The sequence below is a fragment of the Eschrichtius robustus genome, chromosome 1, assembly GCF_028021215.1.
Source record: "Eschrichtius robustus isolate mEscRob2 chromosome 1, mEscRob2.pri, whole genome shotgun sequence".
NCBI classification, from domain to species: Eukaryota; Metazoa; Chordata; class Mammalia; order Artiodactyla; family Eschrichtiidae; genus Eschrichtius; species Eschrichtius robustus.
This window is the reverse complement of record NC_090824.1, coordinates 46,280,119-46,296,049: the sequence shown is the minus strand read 5'-3', so window position 1 is coordinate 46,296,049 and position 15,931 is coordinate 46,280,119.

The window sequence follows — 15,931 nt, the reverse complement described above, 5'->3', positions numbered from 1 at the left end:
TGTTGGATTCTGTTTGCTAGTATTTTGTTGAGGATTTTTGCATCTATGTTCATCAGTGATATTGGCCTGTAGTTTTCTTTCTTTGTGACATCTTTGTCTGGTTTTGGTATCAGGGTGATTGTGGCCTCGTAGAATGAGTTTGGGAGTGTTCCTCCCTCTGCTATATTTTGGAAGAGTTTGAGAAAGATAGGTGTTAGCTCTTCTCTAAATGTTTGATAGAATTTGCCTGTGAAGCCATATGGTCCTGGGCTTTTGTTTGTTGGAAGACTTTTAATCACAGTTTCAATTTCAGTGCTTGTGATTGATCTCTTTATATTTTCTATTTCTTCCTGGTTCAGCCTCGGAAAGTTGTGCTTTTCTAAGAATTTGTCCATTTCTTCCAGGTTATCCATTTTATTGGCATATAGTTGCTTGTGGTAATCTCTCATAATCCTTTGTATGTCTGCAATGTCCATTGTTACTTCTCCTTTTTCATTTCTAATTCTATTGATTTGAGTCTTCTCCCTTGTTTTCCTGATGAGTCTGGCTAATGGTTTATCAATTTTGTTTATCTTCTCAAAGAACCAGCTTTTAGTTTTATTGATCTTTGCTATTGTTTCCTTCATTTCTTCTTCATTTATTTCTGATGTGATCTTTATGATTACTTTCCTTCTGCTAACTTTTTGGGGTTTTTTTTGTTCTTCTTTCTCTAGTTGCTTTAGGTGTAAGGTTCAGTTGTTTATTTGAGATGTTTCTTGTTTCTTGAGGTAGGATTGTATTGCTATAAACTTCACTCTTAGAACTGCTTTGGCTGCATTCCATAGGTTTTGGGTCGTCGTGTTTTCATTGTCTTTTGTTCCTAGGTATTTTTTTATTTCCTCTTTGATTTCTTCAGTGATCTCTTGGTTATTTAATAGTGTATTGTTTAACCTCCATGTGTTTGTATTTTTTACAGTTTTTTTCCTGTAATTGATATCTAGTCTCATAGCATTGTGGTCAGAAAAGATACCTGATATGATTTCAATTTTCTTAAATTTACCAAGGCTTGATTTGTGACCCAAGATATGATCTATCCTGGAGAATGTTCCATGAGCCCTTGAGAAGAAAGTGTATTCTGTTGTTTTTGGATGGAATGTGCTATAAATATCAATTAAGTCCATCTTGTTTAATGTATCATTTAAAGCGTTTGTCCTTATTTTTATTCATTTTGGATGATCTGTCCATTGGTGAAAGTGGCATGTTAAAGTCCCCTACTATGATTGTGTTACTGTCGATTTCCCCTTTTATGGCTGTTAGCATTTGCCTTATGTATTGAGGTTCTCCTATGTTGGGTGCATAAATGTTTACAATTGTTTATATCTTCTTCTTGGATTGATCCCTTGATCATTATGGAGTGTCCTTCTTTGTCTCTTGTAATAGTCTTTATGTTAAAGTCTATTTTGTCTGATATGAGAATTGTTACTCCAGCTTTCTTTTGATTTCCATTTGCAAGGAATCTCTTTTTCCATTCCCTCGCTTTCAGTTTGTATGTGTCCCTAGGTCTGAAGTGGTCTCTTGTAGACAGCATATATACGGGTCTTGTTTTTGTATCCATTCAGCCAGTTTATGTCTTTTGGTTGGAGCATTTAATCCATTTACATTTAAGGTAGTTATCGATATGTATGTTCCTATTACCATTTTCTTAATTGTTTTGAGTTTGTTATTGTAGGTCTTTTCCTTCTCTTGTGTTTCCTGCATAAAGAAGTTCCTTTAGCATTTGTTGTAAAGCTGGTTTGGTGGTGCTGAATTGTCTTAGCTTTCGCTTGTCTGTAAAGGTTTTAATTCCTCCATCGAATCTGAATGAGATCCTTGCTGGGTAGAGTAATCTTGGTTGTAGTTTTTTCCCTTTCATCACTTTAAATGTGTCCTGCCACTCCCTTCTGGCTTGCAGAGTTTCTGCTGAAAGATCAGCTGTTAACCTTATGGTGATTCCCTTGTATGTTTTTTGTTGCTTTTCCCTGCTGTCTTGTTTTTAATGTTGGCTGTCACCCACAAAATTGGCTCACCACCTGCTAAATGATCGCTGCTGATGGAAATGGATATCACTGAAGGCTTTTAAGCAAGAGAGGGACATGTTTAGCTTTGTGCTAAAGATCGCTCACACCAGCAAACTGTATAGAGAATGGTTTAGAAGCAGTCTATCCAGTGCTGTCTGACAGAACTTTCTGCAATGGTGGAAATTGTCTTTATCAGCACTGTTCAATATAGTAGCCAATAGCCACTTGTGACTATTGAGCACTTGCAATGTGGCTAGTATGACGGAGAAATTGACCTTTAAATTCTACTTATTTTAATTAATTAAAATTTAAAGAGCCAGGGCTTCCCTGGTGGCGCAGTGATTAAGAATCTGCCTGCTAATGCAGGGGACATGGGTTTGAGCCCTGGCCCAGGAAGATCCCACATGCCGCGGAGCAACTAAGCCCATGCGCCACAACTACTGAGCCTGTGCTCTAAAGCCCGCATGCCACAACTACTGAGCCCACTTGCCACAACTACTGAAGCCCGCATGCCTAGAGCCCGTGCTCCGCAACAAGAGAAGCCACCGCAATGAGAAGCCCGCACACTGCAACAAAGAGTAGACCCGCTCGCCGCAACCAGAGAAAGCCCACACACAGCACGAAGACCCAATGCAGCCAAAAATTAAAATAAGTAAAATAAATAAATTTATTAAAAAAAATTTAAAGAGCCACATGTGGCTAGTGGCTACCATATTGGATAGCCATGAGGATTATGTGGCACCTTTATGCAAATTGCAAAGGTACTCTCTCCAGATAAACAGAGCTCCTGTACCAGTGCACAAGAATGCAGGCGATACTTCAGCCCCACTAACCTCCTTGGCCAGCCACCTTTTGCAGTATACAAACTGCTCAACTGGATGCTATGACCCCCATTAGAGAAGCATGAGACTGGAAGCAAGGAGCCCATAACAATGATCCAGGCAAAAGTTGCTGTGGCTCTGACTAAAGCTGTGGAAGCTGGGAGAGAAAGGAGTGAATATATTTGATAATATTTAGGAGATAAGCTCAGTAGGACTTGATTGACTGTATGCAGTGGTGAGAGGAAGGAAGGCATCAAAGAAGACATATACAGTGCTACTGGCCACAGAAGCATGGCAAAATACAGCATTGGGCAATATTGTCCAGGGGAACTCATGATCTAATGAGGGCAGAGGCAGTTTCCTGATGTTGGGGGAAACAAGAGTTTACGTGGAATTGTCCAAGCCAAACCATGAGATCCAGCCACCTTCTTATAAATGAATCCCATCTACACTTTGGAAAATAATGTTTCATCACCATATACCTCGAGGTCCTACCTTTTGGCAAAAAACCTCCTCTCCAGCTTCACTTGTGTAAAAAATTAATAAACAGAAACCTGAATTAAATAGGGCTGGGAGACCAGCAAGGTAGCTCTCATGCCCTGTGATAACAGCAGAGCCCAAAAGGAAGATGAAAGACTCCTCCTCTTTCCTGGCAAGGACTCAGCCAATTAAAAGCCGTGGGCTCAGGCTTCCCTGGTGGCGCAGTGGTTGAGAATCGGCCTGCTAATGCAGGGGACGCGAGTTCGAGCCCTGGTCTGGGAAGATCCCACATGCCGCGGAGCAGCTGGGCCCGTGAGCCACAAATATTGAGCCTGCGTGTCTGGAGCCTGTGCTCCGCAACAAGAGAGGCCGCGATAGTGAGAGGCCCGCGCACAGCGATGAAGAGTGGCTCCCACTTGCCACAACTAGAGAAAGCCCTCGCACAGAAATGAAGACCCAACATAGCCATAAATTAAAAATAAATAAAAATTTAAAAAAAAAAAAAAAAAAAGCCGTGGGCTCTTTGTTTGCCATAGTCCTCCCAACTTCCTTTTCCCCTCTATAGAAGTGTTCTTCTTCCCTTGCCATTTGGGGGACTTGCATATGGATGCAGATCCCAAATCGCAATTCTCTACTGATCTGGAATAAACCCATCTTTGCTGGAGAAACATCTGGCAATCTATTTCAGGTCAATACTTGAAATGTATCTTTCCCTTGCCTGGTAACTATGTCCAGCACCTTATCACACAAAGGGGAACTGTCTCCCGACTCACCCTCAGTTCTAGAAGGGACGACTCACCTGAGAAAGTAGAAAAAATGGGCGAGAGAAATTTTAAACTTCATTCAAGGGTAGCATTTTAGGTGTCTCGACAAAGGTTTATTCTATGTCAGATAGAATGCTGACTGATTCGCTCAGAAACTGGGGCAGTGTGAAGCTCCCTTTACATTTTACCAGAGCACACAGGTAAATTTTAGACCTGTGTAGTCTAATACAGGAGCCGTTAGTCACGTGTGGCTGTTTAAATTGATTAAAATTAAATAAAATTAAAAATTTGGTTCCTCAGCTACACTAGCCATATTTCAAGTGCTCAATAGCCTCATGTGGCTTCTGGCTACCCTATTGGACAACGTAGATAAAGACTATTTCCATCATCGCAGAAAGTTCTGTTGGACAGCACTGCTTCAGACAATATTACACAACTATAATCAGTTAGAAAATACACCGATTTTAATGAGGGCAAATGGCCAATTAGATGAACCAACCATAGACAAGGCAGTCGTCGAGGAAAAGAATGGGTTTACTTGACATTTTGGAGGACCATTATGAGCAGAAAGTGCAAACAATTCTCAGTATTTTTAAGAAGTTGCATTAACCCTTTTTAGCCCATGGGAGTAATCTTGTAGTAGATGGTGAATTAAGTTCCTGCTTCTAGTTACATATATGGATGGGGCTGGATGATACTGCAAAGAAAGATTAATCCTATGCTCGCTCACTCACTCCCTCTCCCCCCCTTCTCTTCTTCCCCCACCCAAATTTCCTTTGTTCAAGTTGTCTTTCCATCAGTTTGCCTCTACTCCCATGCCCTCAGCCCAGACAGCTAGGCGGAGGTCAGCCACCAGAGAGCTGGAAAACAAAGCCCACAAATACAAAGCATGTAGTCTAAGAATTGGATCCAAAAAGTTCAGATACACACCTGAGAGAACTTTCCAGCCCCTTAGACTAGATGAAGAAAGCCAGTGCTGAGGAAGAGGGAAGAGGAGGCGCTGAGCAGTCAGGAGAACGTGAGCTCAAGCAAGCTGCAAGCTTCCCTGGGAACCAGCACCGCCTTGCCAAGCTCCAGCGAGCGCCTGGCAGCTGAGCTCAGTTTGCCTTTCCGTTGGTGTCTGTTGAGAACTGCCATTCGACAGCAGGTCGTCTTCACACATCCATCTTCCAAGTGGGAGTGACGCTCACCACTCCGCTCGGCACCACATTCGGTCCCTGCCGAGGAGACGTTCCTCCTTCTTTGGCCCAGGAGGCTCGTAAACCACGCACCCTCTCCTGGAGAGGGAATGAATAGGCTCCTCAAAGACACGGTGGTAACATAAAGGGAGAGTCCCAACACTACTGTGAATTTGTCCTCAACCAACTCAAGGTCTCCCACAAGAGGGAAACATGTCATCCAGATGACATACACCATAAGGAACCTATGATGTTTTGGGAGGACCTGGGCCCTTACGTTGAGTAATGAGTACAGAAAATGGTAGGCCAGAGGTCCCCAATATTCCAGAAGAGGTTTGCATATCTGGGGGAAAATCAATTTCACCCGGTGATTGCGGGTGGCACATGGATCTGGACATGTGTCTGAGATGTAAGCCTTGGAAAGAATAGCCGTGGAGCTGAGAAGAATGGGAGGTATAGCAGAAAGTATTGGTTGACCCTCAAGCCACTCCCACTTCTTTCTTGTTGGCAGAGTTCAGAGTTTGTTCAAGGGTTCATGACCCTCATCCCATGTGCTTCAAGGAGGAGCCCTTCCCCAGCCCAGGGTTTTAGGGAAAGGCAGCTCCTGCCTTCCAGAGTGATGTCTGACTCCCAGCTGCTCTGTATGGGGCAGAGCTGATGGCTGTTCGTGTTATTTTCTGTTTACCACATACATTTCTAAATCATTGGGTTAAGGCTGCATACAATTTTTTTTTTTTTTTTTTGTGACTGCTCCATATCTTAGTTCCCCGACCAGGGAGCCAACCCACACCCCCTGCAGTGGAAGCCCGGAGTCTTAACCACTGGACCGCCAGGGAAGTCCCTATATACAAATATCATCAGGCTGTCCAGCAGGATGTGGTTTCTCACATCAGGTGGCTGTGTTATCCACCTTGCCCTTTGCCCTAGGAGTGCCTGTTATACAACCATTAGGAGAGGAATCAATGTACAAAAATGACTCAACAATCTCATGTGTGCAAAATATCTCTTTACTGGTATTCTTTTTTTAATGTGTGCCTTTTTTTTATACAGCCACATGAAGGTAAAATTTTTAAATGGTGAAAAACACAGATCTTAAGTGTATAAGGAGTTTCAGTACATGCACGCACGCATGTAACAACGACCCGCAAACAAGATAGAGAACTTGGCCATCACCCCACAAAGTCCCCTCATGGCCCACCCCCATAGGCAACTACCGTCCTGCTTCCTAGTAACACAGATTAGCTTCATCTGTTCTTGAACTTCATTAAATGGAATCCTGTGATATGTATTCTTTGTGTCTGGCTGTTTGGGCTCAGCATAATATTTGGGGGTTTTCTTTGAGACTCTTCCACAGGAGTTCTTTTTTTTTTTTTTTTTGGCTGCATTGTGTCTTCGCTGCTGTGCGTGGGCTTTCTCTAGCTGTGGCGAGTGGGGGCTACTCTTCGTTGCGGTGTGTGGGCTTCTCATTGCAGTGGCTTCTCTTGTTGCAGAGCACATGCTCTAGGTGCGTGGGCTTCAGTAGTTGTGGCACGTGGGCTCAGTAGTTGTGGCATGCAGGCTCAGTAGTTGTGGCTCATGGGATCTAGAGCGCAGGCTCAGTAGTTGGGGCGCACAGGCTTAGTTGCTCTGCGGCATGTGGGATCTTCCCGGACCATGGCTCGAACCTGTGTCCCCTGCATTGGCAGGCGATTCTTAACCACTGCGCCACCAGGGAAGTCCCAAGTTTACAACTTTAAAAGAACTCATTTTCCTCCAGTTCTATTGCACCAGCTCCATTTGTTTCTCAGAGAGAGCCCCAGGTGAGTAGAACAGTAACGAGATTCCACCTCTCACATCCAAGATTATAAGGACTCTCCTTTGGAAGCTGGGCCGCATCCTGGCCAGGCCAGGCCAGGGCAGGTGTCAGCTTGGACACGCACCACGTTGCAGTGCACTGGGCTGTTTGCAGTGCTGTGGGCAGGGCTGAAGGAAACTAACAAGGGGGCGTGCAGTACACTGCAGCCCGAAATAGCCAGGAGCCGCTACCACCCCCAGGCCAAAAAGGTTGTAATAGGAACTGAGTCTGAATTCATAATGAGAGTGGCTATGAGGCAGGAAGGACTAAGATGATCCATGAGTAAAGGGAAGTCTAACTGGTTTTGAGCAAGCCAAAGTGGTGAGATTGAGAAAAGGCTAATAGAGTCCATGGTCAGGCAGTTCAACTGCAGCAACAGTGGAATAGGCAGAGAAGTGCTTTATTACCCTAATGGAAGAGGATCAACAAACTTCTGCATTTGACGTGAAAACCAGAAAATTCAGTCTTGCAGGTCGAGCTAGGTGCTTCCAGGTCCTGGGCCATATTCCAGTCTCAATGACACTCCCCTCTTCAACCATCCCTGGGTCAGGTACTTCTGACTGGGAGCAGTTGGGAGGAATCTCACGATTAATCCCATGACTAGAGATGGATTAAAATGAATACCCAGCAGCTTCAACAAGGAATGTGTGCCACCAATATGGAAAAAAAAAAATTTGATACCACTTCACTGAGAAAAATAAAAGAACTAACTGAAAGAGCTTCCTTGATTGAAGTTTAAAACGATGTCATTTTCTCCCAAATTAATTTATGTTACCATGATTGTAATCAAAATGAGATTTTGAACATTATTTTAAAATTCACCTTAAAGAATACTTGAAAATACCAAATAAATATTTGAAAACAAAGGAAGATGAAAAGAAATTAGCTTTATGAGATTTGAAAACATTTTACAAAGCAGTAATAATTATAAGTATGATTGAGGCACAAAAATCAACAAACATATCAATATCTTAGAATAATTATTCCAGAAAAACACCCAATTCCACACAATAATTGAATGCTTTTTAAAGAAGGCATCCCAAATTATTGGAAAAAATATTTTTCGTGATGTTAAAACCTTTGTCGAGGTATATTAATAATTTAAATTCTCTCTTGTTACCATATAATTAGGTAAATTCAAGGTTAGCCATTTAAAATAAAGGAACGCATAGATCAGAACGTCAGATCTCCGGGCGTGGCTGTACTTTTTAAACTAAAACCAGTCTGTTACATCTTACACGCACACACACAAAAACCCACCCAATCAACAGAGTCAATTACAAAATAAATAAAAATTTCAATATATAGAAAAACACCAAAATAAAGAAGAAAACTGAAATACTCTCAGTTTAAAAAAAAAGACAAAGGATGAATAAGTACACTGAAAACTCTCTAAAAATGAACTCTAAAACCCCCAGTTGATAAATGGACAAAGGGTAGGATCACACAGTTTACAGTTGTAGTTGATTAACAAACATATGAGAAAATAAACTCTAGTATCAAAGAAAAAGCCAATTTAAAAATAAAGATTACCATTTTGGTAAATCAAATTAGGTAGTACTTTAAATAAATGAAAGTATTTGGTATCGGCAAGGCTCCCTTGTCCATAGCTTCTCAGTATAATAACCCTCTTGAAAATAATCCAAAACATGGAAAAGTCTTTTGCACAAAAATATCTCTAGCAACAGTATTGGAAACCACCAAAATACCCAACAATAAAAGAATTGTTATGTAAACCGTGACATATGCACTCAGAAAAATATTATAAAATTATCTAATTATGTTTATAAATAGTTCCTTTTTAAATGGAGAATGTATAATTACATTACTCATGAAATTGGATACATACCATATACAATTATCTTTTTAAAATACATGGGAAATGATTGAAAGGAAACTAATATATATTAAAATGCTTTTTCCAGCTTTATTGAGATATTATTGACTTATATGTAAGTTTAAGGTGTACAACATGATGATTTGATACACATATATTGCAAAGTGATTATCACAGTAAGGTTAGTTAACACCTTTATCACCTCACATAATTACCATTTTTTTGGTGTGGTGATAACATTTAAGATTTACTCTCTTAACAGTACAACAATATATCAAAACATTCCAGTACATAATACAGTACTGTTAATTACAGTCACCGTGCTGTACATTAGATCCCCAGAACTTAGTCATCTTATAGCTGGTAGCTGGTATCCTTTGATCAGCATCTCCCCGTTCCCCCCACCACCACCCAACCCCCAGCCCTTGGCAACTAACTTTCTACTCTCTATTTCTATGAATTCAGCTGTTTTAGATTCCACACATAAGTGAGATCATACAGTATTTGTCTTTCTCTGTCTGACTTGCTTCACTTAGCATAATGCCCTCAAGGTCCATTCATATTGTTGCAAAAGATAGAATAAGATAGAATTTCCTTCTTTTTTATGGCTGAATAATATTACTCTGTGTGTGTGTTTGTGTGTGTGACATTTTCTTTATCCATTCATCCATCAATGGACGCTTAGGTGGTTTCCATGTCTTGGCTATTATAAATAATGCTGCAATGAACATGGGGATGTAGATATCTCTTTAGGAAAGTAATTTCATTCCCTTTGGATAAATACACAGAAGTAGGATTGCTGAATCTTACAGTAGTTCTACTTTTAATTTTTTGAGGAACCTCCATACTGTTTTCCATAGTAGCTATACCCATTTACATTTCCACCACCACTACACAAGGGTTCCCTTTTTTCCACTTCCTTGACAATGCTTGTTATCTCTGTCTTTTTGATGATAGCCATTCTAACAGGTACAAGGTCATATCTCATTGTGGTTTTGATCTACATTTACCAGATGATTAGTAATGTTGAGCATCTTTTCTTGTACCTATTGGCCATTTGTGTGTCTTCTTTGGAGAAATGTCTTTCAAGTCCTTTGCCCAATTTTTAATAGAATTGTTTGAGGTTTTTTGCTACTGAGTTGTATGAGTTCCTTATATTGGTTATTAATATATATATTGGTTATTAATCCCTTCTCAGATAGATGGTTTGCAAATATTTTCTCCCATTCTGTAGGTTGCCATTTCATTTTGCTGATTGTTTCTTTTGCTGTGCAGAAGCTTTTTGCTTGATGTAGTTCCTCTTGTTTATTTTTGCTTTTGTTGCTTGCACTTTTGGTGCCATATCCAAAAAATTGTTGCCAAGAGCCAATGTCAAGGAGCTTTTTCTCTATGTTTTCTTCCAGGAGTTTTATAGTTTCAGGTCTTACATTTAAGTATTTAATCCATTTTGAGTTAATTTTGTGAGTGGTGTAAGATAGGGGTCCAATTTCATTCTTCTGCATGTGAATATCCAGTTTTCCCAACACCATTTATTGAAGAAACTATCCTGTCCTCACTGAGTATTTTTGGCTCTCTTGTCAAATATTAGTTGACTATATATGCATGGGTTTATTTCTGGGCTCTTGATTCTGTTCCATTGGTCTATGTGTCTGTTTTTATGCTGGTACTATACTATTTTGAATACTATGGCTTAGTGATAAAGTTTGAAATAAGGAATGTGATGCCACCAACTTTGTTCTTCTTTCTCAGGATTGCTTTGGCTCTTTGGAGTCTTCTGTAGTTCTATATGAGTTTCAGGATTGTTTTTATTTCTATTTCTATGAAAAATACCGTTGGAATTTTGATAGAGATTGCATTAAATCCATAGATGTCTTTGGGTAGTATGGACATTTTAACAATATTAATTCCTCTGATCCATGAACATGGGATATGTTTCCACTTACTTGTGTCTTCTTCAGTTTCTTTCATCAATGTCTTAATGGTTTTCAGTGGACAGCTCTTTTACCCCCTTGGTTAAATTTATTCCTAAGTATTTTATTGTTTTTGATGCTACTGTAAATGGGGTTGTTGTTTTTTTTTTAGATAATTTATTTTTAGTGAATTGAAATGCAACTGAATTTTGTATCTTGGTTTTGTATGCTGCAATTTTACTGAATTCCTTCATTAGTTCTAACAGTTTTTTGTAGAGTCTTTAGGGTTTTCTATGTTTAAGTTCATATCATCTGCAAACAGAGACAATTTTACTTCTTCCTTTCCAATTTGGATGCCTTTTATTTCTTTTTCTTGCCTAATTGCTCTGGCTAGAACAACCAGTCTCAAACAGTCAGCTAGGCTCTTCCAAATAAGGCAACTGCTTAAGTACGTATAACCAGTCAAATAATTTCCTTGCTTTGCTTCAGCCTCTATTCTATAAAAGCCTTTCCCTTAGAAAGCTCCTAATCACTTCCAGTTTCATGCTGCCTGATTTGAATCACCATTTGCTCAAATAAACTCTTGTCAATTTTAACGTGCCTCTGTTTATCTTTTAATGGGAATATGGAATCCACTTCATATTCCTCACTGGGAACTGATCTGGAGTTTGTTCTAGACTTACAGGGTTCCAGGTTTACAGGTGGTCAAGGATATCACTTCCAGGCAGCCTGGGAACAATGGCAAACTTTGGAGATCTCAGAAAAAGAGAGGTACTTGCACGTTAAGAGATAATGCAGATGAAACTGGAGAAGAGCCACCAATCCTTGGTTCCTGGGCTTACATGAGATGATAAGGGCAATTCAAGGGAGAAAGAAAGCATTAGAATAGCCTTGCCACCTTTTAGGAAATCTCCAGATAGAAGTTAACCCGTTGGCATTTGTAGTCTTATAGCTCTAGTTTAGTTGATCATAGAGCAAGGACAACAACCTCCTATTAATCAACACCTCCTATTACATCTATATAAGTAAAACATGCCACACAGAACAGCACATTCACAATTTAAAAGCTCATATCTAGGGACTTCCCTGCTGGTGCAGTGGTTAAGAATCCGCCTGCCAATGCAGGGAACATGGGTTTGATCCCTGGTCTGGGAAGATCCCACATGCTACGGAGCAACTAAGCCCATGTGCCACAACTACTGAGCCTGTGCTCTAGAGCCCGTGAGCCACGACTACTGAGCCCACGTGCCACAACTACTGAAGCCCACATGCCTAGAGCCCATGCTCCGCAACAAGAGAAGCCACCACAATGAGAAGCCCGTGCATCGCAACGAAGAGTAGCCCCCGCACACCGCAACTAGAGAAAGCCCGCGCACCCAGAGAAGACCCAATGCACCCAAAAAATAAATAAATAAAATAAAATAAAAGCTCATATCTACAAACTACATGAAGAGCTAGTACTGAAAGTAAGTCATGGTGAGATTTTGTTTGGAGATTCTTCTCTAGAATAGAAAACAGGTTTAAAGAGAAAATATCAATATGTATACAAATACAAATATTGCTGGCAACTATGATTGTGTATGTATCATATAAATTAAGCCTATACCTAATTTGTACCAAATAAATAATGGGAAATAATTTTCCTCAAACTGAAGAATATGAATCTCCAGATTCAAATGGTCCATCAGATATCTAGCACAATGAATGAAACCAGATCCATACCAAGTCTCATCACAGAGACATTTCACAACACCAGAAATAAGAAGATCCCAAAAGCTTCCTGAGAGGAGAAAAATGTAATTTATGAAAGAATTGGAGTCCAACAGGCATCAGACTTCTTAACAGCTCATTGAAGGTAGAAGGTGGAGGAGCAATGACCTTAAAATTCTGAGGGAAATTGATTTCCATCCTAGAATTTAATACCCAGAAAAGAGATGGCACTCTAAATTCAAATAATTTGAGGGGGTTTTGAAAAAGGGCTATTACTAAAGAGTGGGAAGGGATGCTGGAGTCCTCAGAGCTTTGCTGTTCCCATCACCAGGCCCAAGGATGAAGAGGAGGTGGGGGTTACCAGGATTCAGAAAAAGCAGATCATGTAGAGAGAACTACCTTGAGTGCAGGAATGACTTTCAGTGGAGGGCCATAGCCTGTGGAAGAAGCCCTAATGGAGTGATGGAGGGAATAAATACCCTCTCCTCACCCCCTATCCTTCTTAGAGATTGGCTGAAATCAAAAAGAAACCAGAAGGCAAAGGAGCCAGTTGATATAGTTTCTAAACATCAGCCTCCTTGAGGGCAGAGACAAGGGTGGAGAAGGGCAGAGAGTGGGTCTGGAGAAGCAAACCAAAAATATCTGGCACACCAGCCAAACCACAGATTAACTGTGAGTATGGAGGAAAAACATTCTCAGAAACACAAAAGCTCTCCTCCCATGTGCCATGAGCCTCAACGTAATGAGTTAACAAGACAGGGAACACATGGGATCCAACCGAGGGGCTCCAACTAAGGAGCAAGAGGGGGAAACTTCAGGATGACATCTGGCTTCATACCTATAGAGCATCCAGTGTGTGTGCAGATTTAGAGGGAAGATGGGAGGCAGGGAAGTAGGGCACCAAGGAGAAAAAGGGAACTGACAGCTTTTCCTATGTGCTGAAGTATTGGGAAGAATTGCTCTAGGCATTTTATTAATCTCTTGGGGTATTTGGGCAAAAAATAGCAATGAATACATTAAAAACTAAGAAAATGGGGGGAAATGATACTTATTAATCCAGTAAAACAAAATTTGTAGAAAAAGTAATCATGAAGAAACCCCCAAAAGACATCTAAAAATCTGAAAGATGACCCCTAGGAAAGAATCATTGTTTGAATACTTGTCCCACTCTTGGAACCACAGCCAGTTGGTGTTAAATAAAGAAGCAATGACATCCAGAAGCAAGTAACCTACTCACCAGCAGCACGGGATGGATGCTCAAAGAAAGAAACCCCTCCAGGAGAACAGAGTCAGCTTGCCCTGGGCAGGTGCATTAGCTAACACCTTTCCTGGTCCTTCTTCCCCATCCCCACGCCAGGGGGATAAGTGAGAGCGGCAGTGCAAGGGGACTGAGGACGGGCGCTCCCCACCACCGCCAGCCACAAGTTTAGCCTGTTCTGATGGGGAGAAAAGGTTTGAATCAAATCTGAGACGGAATTTTTAAGAGGAACAGAACTGAATCTTAGTAACAGAAAAGGCACTTTTAACAACTAAGCGACTGACGTGTTATGGAAATATATCATTAAGGAAGCTTTCTAACCAGAGGGAAAAAGAGAGGCTTGACAAGGAACAGAGGTAACAGTTTTTAAAAAAACAACCAAAAATTTGTTATAATATTCCGTTTGAGAATCCTTCATCAGACCAGTTACATAAATTAGAAAAATATCAGATGGTGGTTAAGAGCTACGCAGAGAATGAGAACAGATGGGATGTGAGGATCAATGTGTTGCCACCTTAGGAAGGATGATAGGAAAGCCTCTGAGCGGCACCATTTAAGCTCAGTTCAGAATAAAGGAGCCAGCCACAGGAATATTGCAGGGCATGGGATGAGGGGTGTGCAGAGGGGAGAGTGGGCAATCTTCCCAGGAAGAAGCTACAGCTAGTGAGAAAGACTGAGCTTGCTGTTGGAGGAACAAAAATAAGGCAGCTTGGCTCAGGTGTAGTGGGCTAGAATAGGACAAAATGAGATCAGAGAGGTATGCAGGGCTAGATCTAGATGGCAGAACGAGAGAGTTGTACCGTCCCTGACGGCAGCAAGGCAAAGACACGTGTTTCTTGCAGGCCCTGCTCAAAATGCCAGACTGGAGAAACAAAGGGAGGGTAACAGAGTTGACTGCTAGAAGCCAAGACCTGGGAGGGACGGTTGTAAAGTCACCAGCCATAGGGGGCATGACCTGAGTCAAGGGTCTTGCAGCCAAAGCCCCCACTGGGGGAATTGGCAAGGAACCCATGAAATCATTCCATGGGGGAAAAGAGTTGGTATTTGACACTGGCCACGCCAGAGGACACCAACTCCAGGTTACATCTGTACCAGGTTAATAAGTCTTTTCCTGCTCCCTTATGTTGCCCCGTTCCTCCAATCCCCAAGGGCCCAAAGACAACTAGAGAATGGAGGAGCAAAGCAGGGCAATAATGCGGGACAGGCCACACCCCACGTCACACGGTGGGTTTCCCAGCCTGGAACAAGCTTGAAGGAGGTGGAGTAGAGGAAAGGGAGATGGGAGGGAGGGAGCTTTAAAGAAAGTAAGATGTTGAAGTTCTGACATTAGACTGGACTGGAATTTGTATTACCTGAAAAACTGCACATAATTCCATAATTCTTAAGAGCGACCAGAAAAGCTATAGAGCCAGAGAATTCCTCCAGAGACAAGAAAAGAGATAACCAAAAATGGCACTGGATTTCTCGGAGTGGTAGACCTTTTCTACCTTTTGCTTAGAGTTAGGCGCTTAGTTGGCATTTATGGAGCCATACTGCCATCAAGCAGAGATTGTTTCTGTCAGAGCCAGTTACCAGGTCTCAAGGGATGGAGACAGCCACAGGGCTGGAAGGAACTGGCCCCGTGGGGACTGCCGGCAGTGGCGGTGGGGGGGGGGGTTGTTTTGTCCTGAGGTGCACCTGGGCAATGGGCTCCTGGCCGTAAAGTTTGTGTGTGTGTGTGTGTGTGTGTGTGTAAGAAGATGCTAATATTTAGTCCAACAAACAGCAGACTTAATGGTTTAAATGGCATTTGAGATGCTTTTTGAAGATCACTGATTTTGGCAGGCGGCGGCAGCTTGGGGAAAAGGTGTTTCTGTTGGTGGGGGATAAGGCCAGGGCATGTTTGTATAAAAGCTGGGCTGGAGATAGTGTAAATGTAGGGAATAGGGGCAGATGAAACCAGAGGTAGCACTGGGGTTAGGTACTTTATGCAAGTGAACAGACATGTCCATATTGACTTAAGTAATGGAGGGAGGGTTTCTAGTAAGGATAGACACGCAGAGGAACCCAGAAAAAGCTGACCAACCAACCAGGCCTCAGAAAGAGGGGGACTCTGAAGAGTGGCCCTGGATCAAAGGAGGCTCT